The sequence below is a fragment of the Adiantum capillus-veneris genome, chromosome 9 (genome assembly GCF_014529385.1).
Source record: "Adiantum capillus-veneris isolate H3 chromosome 9, ASM1452938v2, whole genome shotgun sequence".
In the NCBI taxonomy this organism is placed as follows: Eukaryota; Viridiplantae; Streptophyta; class Polypodiopsida; order Polypodiales; family Pteridaceae; genus Adiantum; species Adiantum capillus-veneris.
In genome coordinates this window covers 156,523,943-156,537,336 of record NC_140939.1, presented here as the reverse complement: position 1 = coordinate 156,537,336, position 13,394 = coordinate 156,523,943, and positions in this window count along the sequence as shown.

Here is a 13,394-nt window from a genome sequence, read left to right as displayed (position 1 = left end):
TCTTGCCAATAATGTGGTCCCATAGTGTTTGGGCTACATTCTTGAATATGTGCATGGGATCCAAGAGGTGTTGTATTTTTAAGTCCTTCCAATATGGAAGCCTTGAAAATATGGAATACCTCGACATACCTTTTGGTGGAGGACACGAAGCCGGATTGTTTTTGTGGTGCTTCTCCCAAATGGTTGCCCAATCTGCCATTGTGAGCTTTAGAGGAGCCTTCCCATTTGTTGGAGCCTTGTGCTTGCTATGAACTTGGGGTAAGAAACAATGGTTGTTTGGATAGATTACCTTTCGCAAGGAATCTGGCCTCTTTGTCACCAACGATGGCCCGCAAGTAGAACACGCATTGTGGCCCGATGTGGACAACCCTGCATACATATCATATGGTTAGAGAGATGAGCGGACTAAAGTGAGATAAAGGGAGCTAGAGAGAGAGAGAGAGAGAGAGAGAGAGAGAGAGAGCAGAGAGAGAGGGTTACCAAAGATCTCTTCAAGCCCGGGATAGTTGTGCATAGTCCACATAAGGATTCCCCTCACTTGAGCCTCTATCCCCCCCTTTGCAAGTGAGACATCGACAACAGGAATGCCTCTCCATAACTCCTCCAACTCCTCGATGAGGGGCTCGAGGTAAATGTCAATATTTGACACTTTGTACTTCCCTGGTACAAGCAAGGAAAGAAGTATATTTCCCTTCTTGGTTGTATCCCATGGTGGAATATTGTAGTTGATGATCACCACAGGCCAAGTGCTCCATGAAGTAGACTTAGTGCCGAAGGGGTTGACACCATCACTTGCTAACCCAAGCCTCAAGTGTCGAGGCCCCAACCCAAACTCTGGCCATTGAGTTTAGATGTGTCTCCATGCAGGTGAATAGGCAGGGACACGCATCATTCCATCATTTGAGCGATGGTTGCGTGCCACGCGAGAAGCTCCACGATAGACCTGCTTTTAAACATGTTTTGGATGCAAGGAATTAATGGAAAATGTCTTAATACCTTGCGAGGTAGGTGTGCCCCGCTCACACCTGTTTTGTATCGTGCCTCCCCGCACATGGGACATGAGGTAGCATGTGCATGCTCATTGCGGTATAGCATGCAATCATTGACGCACGCATGGATGCGCTCATACTCCATTCCAAGTGCAGTGACATACGATCTAGCTCGTCGACGATCTGGAGGCATGTGGTGATCAACTGGCAACATTTTGCCCATCAAACTACAACAAACATGCGTATTAGTATGATTCCTAGAAGACAACACCATAAAGAGAGAGGGAGAGAGTATATACAAGCCACATTCTATACTTACAGAAGAAGTGCATCGACACTTGCATTATTCCGACCGGTTTTTGCTTACAAAGTTGAGTACTTCCAACGATGCTCGGAGCACCGAGTATCGTGCACAGTCGTAAAGAGGTGTTCGGAAACTCGTCATAAATCTATCCTCCGTTTCGGCAGCCCATTTAGTGCAGGGCTGACAATCTTCTTCACACACGTCACACTCATGAGCTAGTAACTCATCACACATATCGAACATGTACTCATCCTCTACCTCAAAGTGTGAAGAAGACGCCGTAGGAGCTGCCGACATAGAGCCAACGATAGGATCACCATGCGTGCACCCAAATCGCCCAGTCGCTCTTGCCTCTACCATTCGGCCTTGCGCACCGGTGCACCACCAACGAACACAGACCAATGGGGCACCTCTTCAAGCGACGGGTGAGTCGTGCTATCATCTCTCCGAGCGCTTTTTCGAGGATGCCAAATCCCTTCGTTCTCCATGTGCTCCAAAGTAATGCGCTTCAAGCGAGGAATTGCCCTAAGCTTTTGCACTTGGCGCAAGGACAAGGTAGTTTTTCCTTGAGCCAACGATCTTGCTCTGGGCCTCCAGGAGGACCAGGATCATCCCAGTCGATGTCCTGCACACGCGAAAAGTTTCTTATTTAGTCATGTGTCGTAAACACTTAATTCCATTAGAAAAATTACACTTAATTCCATTAGAAAAATTACATATAGTTAAAGTCAAAGGGAATAAATAACAATGAGTGTTAAAATTATTTTTTAATATTTTAAAAATTCAATTATTAAACATTTAAAAGTACTACAAAATAAAGTATCCATAAAAAATTAAAATTCTTCATCAAAAAACTTAAAAGGCTAAAAAATGAAATAATGTATAGCTAAGGGTAGGGAGGGTGGTTTGTACCCCCCCCCCTTTGCAACCTCAAATTTGCATGTATCCGTTTGAAATGACTGGCCGTGCTAATGTGAGCGGTAATATCGGCGGTAATAATCGCGATAATAACGGGTGCCTAAAAAAAGGAAAGAAGGCAGAGTATGCTGCGTTTTTGCAGCATACCCTGCCTTCCGTGCGTTTCTTGGTCTCCGCCATCGCTCACAAGCTTCCCCCTCCTCCTCTCCCCCACTCCGCATCTCTCTCTCCTTCAACAAGCCTCCCCTCCCCCCCCCTCCACACACACACCTCTCCCTTCCCCCTCTCTCCTTCTCCAAGCTTCTTAAGTTTCGTCGAAGAGGGTTTCGTGCAAGTTTCGGCAAGGGGGTATTCCGCCATCTTCTTTGGACACGCAACCTATTCGAAGCTCAACCGCGCTACAAAGACGAGGTAAACACAAAAGCACATCCTCCCTCTTCCCCTTTTGTTTTCTACTACACACACAACACACACACACACACACACACACACATAAACAAAAAAATTAGAGAAAATAGAGAATCCATTATAACATACCTCATTCATTAGGAAATGATTGTTTCGCACGGCTTGTTTGAAATGGTTGTTTTGCTAAGCACGTTTGAAAATGGTTGCTTTGCTACGCACGTTCGGAAATGATTGATTTGTCACGCACGTTTTGGAAATGATTGTTTGGATAGTGTTAGATGAAATAGAGAGAGAGAGAGAGAGAGAGAGAGAGAGAGAGAGAGAGAGAGAGAGAGAGAGAAAGAGATAAATGAATAAAGAGATAGATTTAAAGAGAGGGAGAGAAATAGATAACGAGAGTGAGAGAGGGAGAGAAATGTTAGATAAAGAGAGGTAAATGTTAAATAGAGAGAGAGAAATAGATAAAGAAGGAGAGAAATAGAGGGAGAGAATTAATGAGAGAAATAGATAAAGAGAGTGAGAGAGAAAGAGGGATAGAGGGAGATAAAGAGAGGGAGAGAATTAATGAGAGAGAGATAGAGAGAGGGAAAGAGGGAGATTTAAAGAGAGGGAGAGAAATGTTAAATAGAGAGAGAGAAATAGATAAAGAGGGAGAGAAATGCTAGATAGAGAGAGAGAAATAGATAAAGAGAGTGAGAGCAATAGTTAGATAGAGAAAGAGAGAGATAGAGTGAGAGTGGGAAATAGGGATAGGGAAAGAGAGAGAATAGATAGAGAGGGAGAGAAAGAGAGGAATAGAGATAGAGAGAAAGAAAGAGAGATAGATAAAGAGAGGAAGAGATAGAAAGAGGGAGAGATAGAGTGAGAGAGAGAGAAAGAGACGGAGAGACAGAGAGGGAAAGAGAGAGAGTAGAGAAAGAGGGAGAGATAGAGTGAGAGAGAGAGAGAGAAAGAGAGGGAGAGACAGAGAGGGAAAGAGAGAGAGTAGAGAAAGAGGGAGAGATAGAGTGAGAGAGAGAGAGAAAGAGGGAGATAGAGGGAAATAGGGATAGGGAAAGAGAGAGAGTAGATAGGGAGCAAGAAAGAGAGGGAGAGAAAGAAAGAGAGGGAAATAGGGATAGGGAAAGAGAGGGAGAGAAAGAGAGGAATAGAGATAGAGAGAAAGAAAGAGAGATAGATAAAGAGAGGAAGAGATAGAAAGAGGGAGAGATAGAGTGAGTGAGAGAGAAATAGGGATAGGGAAAGAGAGAGTAGATAAAGAGAGGGAGAGGAATAGAGAGAGAGAGAGATAGAGAGAGATAGAGTGAGAGAGGGAAATAGGGATAGGGAAAGAGAGAGAGTAGATAGAGAGGGAGAGAGGGAGAGAGAGAGAGGGAGAGGGAGAGGGAGAGGGAGAGAAAGAAAGAGAGAGATAGAGGGAGAGTAGATAGAGAGGGAGAGAAAGAATGAGAGAGAGAGATAGAGAGGGAGAGAGGGAGAGAAAGAAAGAGAGAGATAGAGGGAAAGAGGTAGGGAAAGAGAGAGAGGGAGGGAGGGAGAGAGAGAGAGAGAGAGAGAGAGAGAGAGAGAGAGAGAGAGAGAGAGAGAAATAGGTAGGGAAAGAGAGAGAGGGAGAGAAAGAAAGAGAGGGAAAGAGGGAGAGAAAGAGAAGTAGAGAAAGAAAGAGAGAGAAAGTGAAGGGCAGCCCATCCCCAAGATTGGAGGGTGTAGGTAGAAGACAATGGGTTCCACTTGTAAAACATGCTAATTTATGTTATGCAATAGCATGATGAAGCTGGTTATGGTCCCTGGGGTTGCTCTTGTGGACGTACGTGAAGCCCGAAAAAGTGGTGCCCAAGTCCAAAGCCACCATGACCTTAGCCGAGACCTCCATGCCTCGGTAGAAGATGTCGTCCATGTTTGGTTTCTCATCTCTAAGAGTGCTTTCTTTACATGGATGCGCATACATGACTTTGGGATGGAGAGAGAGAGATAGAGTGAGAGAAATAGAATTACTTATTGCATTACATTAGAATTGTAATGTTACGATCAATTGATCACTTAGATGTTGAATTTAGGTGCAGCCAACACAAAACGATGGCTACATTTACAACCTTAACATATATATGTGTGTACATATATATCTGTTTTTGCATGTATGTAGGCACTAAGTACGGGAGCATAGCATTCGAAGGTTAGACGCTTCCTCTTGGGTATAGTCCTTTTTTAATCGTGGCGTTGTGGTCATTGATCCACTCATGCATGGATTACCGCAACGTACCTTTGGTTTTACCACGGTTGAGACTGCGATGATATCTAAAGAGATGCAGTTGACCTTTGGCATTACTAGCCTCTACTTAGGTGTACTAGTATGTATATGCATCTACGTGTTTGTGTGATAATATACTTGTGTACGTATATTTAGACTAGTGATAAGGGTGGAAAGCTTAATCTTATATTGCTCTTTGTAATGTAGATGTCTGACGACAGGCCCACTGGTGAGGAGCAGCCAGCTGGCTCTTCTTTTGGTTGGTTCACATCTCAGGTGGGCTCCCACCCAGGGTGGACATCGCCTCTAGTGGACCCGAGTCTTGAGTCGGTGAGAGCAAGTAAAGAAATAGATAATGTTTCTACGTAGTTAACCATAAACCATGAGTGTCATAGGTTTTTTTTTTGTTATTTGCAGGCATGGCCATCCTACACCTACCCTTCTTACATTCCTGCACCGATCGTAGATCCTGACTTACAGCAGGCTATCTAGCAGTACCTCCATTTGACGGAGGATTTGTTTGGCCACTACACTCCACACCAACTTGCAACCTACGGCATTTATCCATAGACTACACCATGGGGGAGTCAGGGAGGGACTCCTTACCTACAGAGCCTCCCACCGACGGCACCTCCCTCTACTCTCCCTTCCATTCGTCCTACTCCTATTCCATCGCAGGGTCCTACTCCCCTTGCATCGCAGGGTCATACTCCCATGGCATCACTGGGTCCTACGCCACTCCATTCCACTCCGGCTTTGCCAGAACATCGTCGACGGACTTCCTCTGGCAGCGCGCGTCGATGCTCGTCTCTCAGGGCAGCGAGCACTGTGAGAGACGAAGCGGCGGCGGATCTTGTGATTTCGCATGTTTTGGTAGTGGCGGAGGAATGTACTGACGCACCCATGCCAGACACGCATGGGTGCTGCTAGAGGGTTAAATATGGCGAGGAGGTTGATTTCGGCACAGCACAGGGCAGGGCATTTTGACGCCGTCTACAAATTCTTATACATTCAAGGTATAAGAATTGTTTTATAAAGTTCAGAGACCAACTGCCCGATCATGCACGATACATGTTAGCTAGATTCCCAAATACCCCCGATCAACGTTTTTCACAACAATGGTTGGAGGGCTACATAAAGACATTTCTAAAAAACAAGCAGTCCAATGTGTGGCGCACAACAGCCAACCAAGTCAGAGATCCAGACAGGAGTTAGCGCGGTGGCAACATGGCAGACGCGGAGTGGGAGTGGGCAATTCAAGAGAAGAGTGATCAAGCTGTGACGGGCTCATCATATAGACAACAACGCGAGGCCCGCATAAGAAAAACTCCCATACACTATGGCTCAGGAGGCAAGGGAGCTTGGAAGGATAAATATGTAATATTATTTGAATTATAACGTCAATCGTTGATTATAAAGATTGTAGTTGATAACTTGGTATTGTTATTGCTAACTTAGGAAAATGTCACTCTCTCTCGACCAACTAGAGAGATGGTCAAGTATCGGGAGCAACATATAGAATTTGATACTTGGCGATGGTTTTTTGAAAACAGCCACATCTCTTGCGAGCAATTCGACACAGCGGTTGGACCACTACAAGCTGTAAGTTTAAATAACTAATTTTGTGTCAATTGTTTTGAGCTGTGGATAATTGGTTTGTGTTTATGTAGAGTCAAAGTGATCCAACATACGTGCCTCTGGACGACGACGAAGATTAGATAAAAAAATGTTTTGTCAAAACTTTCGTAAAGTCCCAATGTGGCACAATGTATATACAACTATTTACTTTTTATTGTAACTTTTTTAAATAGTTGATCTTTTACATTTTTCATTGTCAAGGTAAAGTAAATTCAATTTCAATTCTTTAGTATTTTTTATACTTTTCCAAAAAACAATTGATGTCTTATTGTTTTTATGTAGGTCAAAAATCTTTGTGCTTGAAGCTTCCATCTTCATTGCACTAGCTAGTATTGAAGGAACACAAAGAATTGTATTGTAAAATGTCTCTCTTGATGGGAGAAACCTATAATACAAAGCCTTTTGGAGGGGGGACTGGCTCCATGTAAATCCGTTCCTCAATTGTTGTCAATAACTTAATTTCTTTCTTTTTTGAAGTATTTTTCATGCTTATATAACTAGGTGTTATGCTTTTTGTTGCTCTTTACACCCAAGCACTCTTGTTATGCTCATTAGAAATCTATTCTAATGAAATGCTCACTATGTTCATGTTATTTTCTGCTAAACAAGTTACTAGGTCATTAACTTATATTATAGATCTTGTGCAAGTGGAAAATCACATGTTCCTAATGCTTCTGCTCGTAGAAATTTATATGGAAATTATGATGATAAGGGCAAAAAGAAGACGTGTTGCCATTATTGTAAAGCTAATGATCACTTGATCAAGTAGTGTCCCAAATTGAAGGCAAAAGAGGCTAAGAAGACAGAGGTTGATTCCACTACAAATACTGGTTCCAATACAAATGCAACTATTGTTGAGTCTTTTGTGAAAGGAGATTGTGATGCTGATGTTGATGCAGAATGGGCTTTTAGTGCATAGTGCACTTATGATCCTTTTGCCCATGGTGCATGTTTGTCAGTTGTTGCAGATTCTCAAGTGTGGTACTTTGATACTGGTGCTACAAAGCACATTACCTCTCATCGTGACTTGTTTACCTCTCTCGAGGATGTCCCTCATGGGAATTCATTCACATGTGCCAACAATGCCTCTTATCCGGTCAAGGGAGTTAAAGAGATTGTGCTAAGTGTTGCAAATGGCAGTCCTTTCACACTTGTTGATGCACTTTATGTACCTTGGTCGGATCAAGAAGAACCTTTTGTCTGTATCTACACTTGCTAGCCTTGGTCTTGTTGTGAAATTTGTGGATGATAGATGTACAATACATGATCTTAGTTTCAGTGATAAAATTGTTGCATCTGGAATTTTATGTTGTGGGCTGTATAAGCTCACTTTGTATGACAAGTGTGGGAAGAATTTTGCAAATAAGGCTATTTCAGATGCAAAACTTTGACATGCATGTTTTGGGCATCTAAATTTTGCTAATTTGCTGCATTTGAAAAAATATGATATGGTTGCTTCTTTGCCGCCTCTTGAAGAACCTATCAAACATGTTTGTGAAGGCTGTATTTTGGGTAAGATGCAGCATTCAAAGTTTCCAAAGGATGGTTCAATTAGGGCCACATACAAGTTGTAGCTTGTGCATAGTGATGTTTGTGGGCCCATGCCAACTCTGTCCTTGGGCAATTACCTTTACTTCATGACTTTCATCGATTATTACTCCAGGAATGAATTGGTGTATCCTCTTAAAGCGAAGTCCAAAGTGTTTATGTGCTTTAAACAATTTTTGGCTATGGTTGAAAATGTATTGAAATGTACTATGGACACCCTCTGTTCGGATCGAGGGGGGAGTATATGTCTCATGAATTTAATGCATTTCTCGTGAGTCGTGGGATAAAATACCATTATACAATGCGGTATACACCTCAACAAAATGGTGTTTCTCAGAGGAAAAATAGGTCACTTACAAAAATTGCACGATGTATGGTCAAAAGTCAAGCTTTTCCTCATTCGTTTTGGCTTTAGTCTATTATGTGTGCCACTTATGTACTTAACAGGTGTCCTACGAAAACTTTGCAGTCTATGACTCCATATGAAGCATGGCATGATAAAAAGCCTTCTATTGAGCACATGCATGTTTTTGGTTGTTTGACATAAGCTTTGGTGTCACAAACACAACACAAAAAATTGAAATAAGGCTATCAAATGTATTTTTGTTGGTTATAGTGATGAAAGAAAAGGTTACTGGTTGTATCATCCACAAACAAAGTGTATCTTGGTTTCACGGGATGTTGTCTTTGTGGAAGATTCTATTCAGTCCTTGCTGTCATGTACTAGAGACAATAATGAGACAAATGTACAGCCTATGGGGGTTTCAAAAACTGTTACAAATCAGCCTATTATTGATGCAAATGTATATGATATACTTGATGAGGAAAGGGCTGAGATTGAGCAGGCTAGAGGTATGCCAAAATGGGTGGTGCATACTTTGTGTGACAGTAAATTGGATGCACCTTTGTCTAGTCCTCGTTTAGGTTCTCACCATGCATCTTATGCATCAAATTGTTATGGTTTGACTGTATCTAGCTTAGATGTTGAGGAACCTCTGTCTTTTGACGAAGCACAAATATTGGATGACTGCCATGCAATCAGAACATGATGCACTCACTTATAGAAAATGACACATGGACTTTATGTGATTTGCCTCCTCAAAAAAAGTCCATTGATATAAAGTGGGTTTACAAGTTGAAATGCAAGCCGACAACTCTCCTTAGTTGTACTATCTCATTCAGCAATTTGTAGAGGCTAACAACATTGCCTTAAGTGACAACATGATAAAGTTCTTGAGAAAGAGAAACACGAGGTACAACTAGAACTAGGTTGAAATAAAAATACAATATTGGTACAATTCTCAGCAGAGAGTCAACTCTACTAATCTTAACAAGCTAAGCATAGTCATCATTTTTGGCTTTGTAATAGTTCTCCATTTCCTATGTATTATAAAAGCCAAAATTTGATATTTTATGTCCTGGATATCATTGTTTTATATCTCATTATTTTTTTAAAAGCTCAAACACTGTCGCTAGCCTCAATGAAAATCCAAATCACCTAATAGATGTGATAGTAAAGGATCAAGTGAAAGACTATGGTAATTGTGAATAACAATTTTTGGAGGTGCATGTACATGTTGATAAGGAAGATATGTTAGACAAAGATAGTCTTGAGAAGGAAGATCAAGCAAAAGATGATCCTTCACCAATGAACACCAATGTAGTTGAAGACATAGACACAAATCCTTCCATCTTGTATACCATATTGATGATGCAAAGGGAAAGAAAGAGAAAGATGACATGTGGTAATTTTGGTTTTGTTTTGTCCTTAAGGCAGATAATGTTCAATATTGCTCATTGTTGCTTCTTCCTTGCAGATGAGGTTGATAGAAAGTATACAAAGAATGAAAAAGGGCCAACAAAGACATCAAAGGACCTGATGGAGAAGGATGCAAGATAAAATATTTCCAAAAAAAGAAAAGATGTTACATCAACAAGAGTCAATAAAAGACTCCAAACATAGTCTCAATATTTTTGCTTTGCAGCCTATCCCCATTTTTGTCCTTTTTCCTAAAGCCTAGGTTTGTAATAGCTCTCCAATGCCTATGCATTAAGAAAGAAACAAACTGATTTCTTTTTAATGTCTTGTCTATCATTGTATTTTATCTTATTATTGTTTTTTATGCTCAAACAGTGCCACTAGCCTCATTGACAATCTAGATCACATAATAGGTTTGGTAGTAAAGTTTGCAAAAGAACCGCTTGATGTAGATACTTCATTTAGAGTTGTTGCTACGTGCAAACAAAGCAGGAAGCCTCGACGGCGAATGCCAATAAGCATCTTTCTTATTCCCTTCTCTTGCACATCATTAATTTTTCCATGCATTGACCGAGTATGCATAAAATAGGGCCACATTAATCGGCCAGGCATTAGCACAAATTTTTCAACCTATGCACGGCACATACTCCGAGGCGAAACCTTGTCGTCTGGGAGGACTCCGACTAGGAGGGGGGGAGGCATTCTCAATGCGGAACCAATAACAGAAACAACAAAAAAAGGGCATGATTTTCGACTATTTTAAGGGTTGATGTTTGATTGTGGAATTTTTTGGAGTAACCCAAGTATATATGCCCTTGTACAACACGAAGCTACAGGTATAGGGGGCCAAACACCAAATCAAGCACCTAGGTGTGTGTATATAAGTAGAAATAGCCATTTTTCAAGCAAAATATTGGTAAAACGGAGAAATCCGGCCATAAAAATTGCATGTGAGTGTATATAATGTGGTGCAGTAATGTTTGTGATCTATTATGAATTTTGGGGATTTTATATGTTTGATTTGCTATTTTCCTTCTAATTTTGCTAATTTTCGACAAAAAAAATTAAAAAATACAAAAAGCAGGTGAAAAACAGTCGTAATGAAAAACAAAAAATATGGGGATGACCAGTGACTAAAGGACAACCTATGGTACAGTGGGGATGCAATTATGAGACTGGAGCGGAAAGCGTGTTTTGGCCAGGTTTTGACCGAAATGACAAATTTCTGGTAAACAGAGCAAATGGAGTCCAAATCAAGAAATTTTTGAGTCTAAACTGCATCTCGCAGAAAGATAGGAGCACATGTCAAATTTCATGAAGAATGGTTCGGGGACCTCCATTATAAGAAATTTCCACCCCATTTTTAGCTCATTCTCACTATTGACCTTGTGGAGAGAGCTTCTGCCACCTAGAGCGGATCGACCTTCCAACAGCTACGAGGACGCGCACGTCTACCTGACCAACTCCAGACATGAGAGGTAGGCTCACCACCTTGAGCTTTTCGCGCATGTTTGTCATTATGTCGCGAAAACTAGCGTAGAGGTCACACACAAAGCGAGCGGTAGAGACCTGCAAGTGAGACGGCGGCCTAACGGCTAACCCGAAAGCAACAAGACTTCATTGGCAGCTTAACCTAGTCTAGGAGACCAGTCCTAGATAGCCAAAGGCAGTGGGAGACCATCGAAAAAAACCCTAATTCCCAGAAACCCGCAAGAGGCCACTAAATGGGAAATCGACAAAACGGCAACCAAATGCTACCAAAATTTATTGGTAGGAGCATCTCGACATGCTCTAACAAGTCCATATGACCCACATGACCAAAAAGTGACCCGAAGCGACACTAAACCTCAGAAACGGCATCAGACACACAAAGCATCAAAATGCACTTGCGGCCAAACCGCAAGTCCGTTTGCCACCAAACTTCACGAGCGGCTTTCCTAGACCATCAACAACCAAGTCCTATGGTGGTAGACCACCACAAATCATCAAAGATATCTAAACGCAACCACGGGTGCTTCTAGAGGGACAAATTGCCAAATGAAGCTCCGGTGAAGCCAAAGTTGACAAAAACCATACGGCAAGGATCCCTAAGGGATTGGGAAGCTATGGAGACCAACATCGAGAAATTTCATCGCCAAAAAGCATTCCAAAAGTCAGAAAACGGCTCGGAGGCTCTGAAGTCCACACTGGGAGTTATACTCTATCCATTTGACTTTTTTGTTGAAATTAGGCTCAAAAGGGACTTAAGGGGGCAAAGGGCAAGCACTGGGAGCACTAACACTGAAAAAATCATCAAGAGACATCCTACGCGTAGGATGTCTCAAGGACACTTTTTGGCACATATGCATGGAAAAACGCAAAGTTAGGGCATAGACGCAATAATGGGCCATCGACCTACCAAATCTTGTCCAAATATCATGAAACTTGCACAACACATTCACATACACATCAGCAAACCATCTGTGTGGTCAGGGAGTAAAAATGATGAATTAGACATCTTACGCGTAGGATGTCTAATGGACCTTTTTGGCATGGAAGGGAAGCTTTGTCATTCCAGATTTAATTACCTCATCAGCAAGAGCCCATATGTCAAGTTTGAAGCCATTCTAATGACTTTTGAACCCCAACACCTTCAAGATACACTTTTTGAGCCCAAAAACACCTCACAGAGTCCTACAGGCATCAAATCTTATCCAAATTCAAATCCAACACATTGCCATGTTCCATAGGCCAAGGACAACCCACAGAACAAGTTTCATGCAATTCTGATGAAAAAGACATCCTACACGTAGGATGTCTTCAGCATAAATTTATCCTTCTGTGCAGGAAATGACATCATAGGAGCCAATACCATGATGCATTGAGCCCATATACCAATTTTCATTCCATTTGGACATCAATTGCTACCCATGATGGACAATCTACCCAAATTGTGACCTAAAGCCTAAATCAGCCCAAAAGTCCACTTTTTGTCATCCAAATTCAAATCCAAGCTGATAACCATGTTCCATGAACCTTACACTACCTGCATGTCAAGTATGAACCAATTCTGAAGAAAAATACATCCTACGCGTAGGATGTCTAGATGGAATTTTTTGGCCAGATTTGCACTGTTAGCACATGCCCAGCTTCACAAGTTCCTTAAGCTATAATTTCAACTTTCAAGTCATTTGGATAAGTAAAACTCAGTTTAGCAGCTGATATGGAAAGAACGCTAACTTTGGACTACTGAGTGCAACAGGATCTATGGCAGCCTCGAAGTCACCGGCAAGGAAGAAGAGAAAGACAATTAAAGATTATCTAGACAAGGTGGACCCTTTTGTCATTCCAGAGGGAACACTAAAGCCCACCAGCACCTGGATACACGAAGATCTGTTAGAGTCAAACGACCTAAAGATCTACCACGGGGTGTTCAAAGACAATGAAGGCAATGTAATAGAGCTGCCAATGCTGCCAAGAGAGCTCAATGAATTTGTCCGAAGAAAAATGGCTGGCTACTTGGAGAAAATTGACCTCCATAACTATTTCGAAGCAATAGCAGCAGGGGTGGACGTCAAAAGAGTATGGGAGTTTGTAACAAGC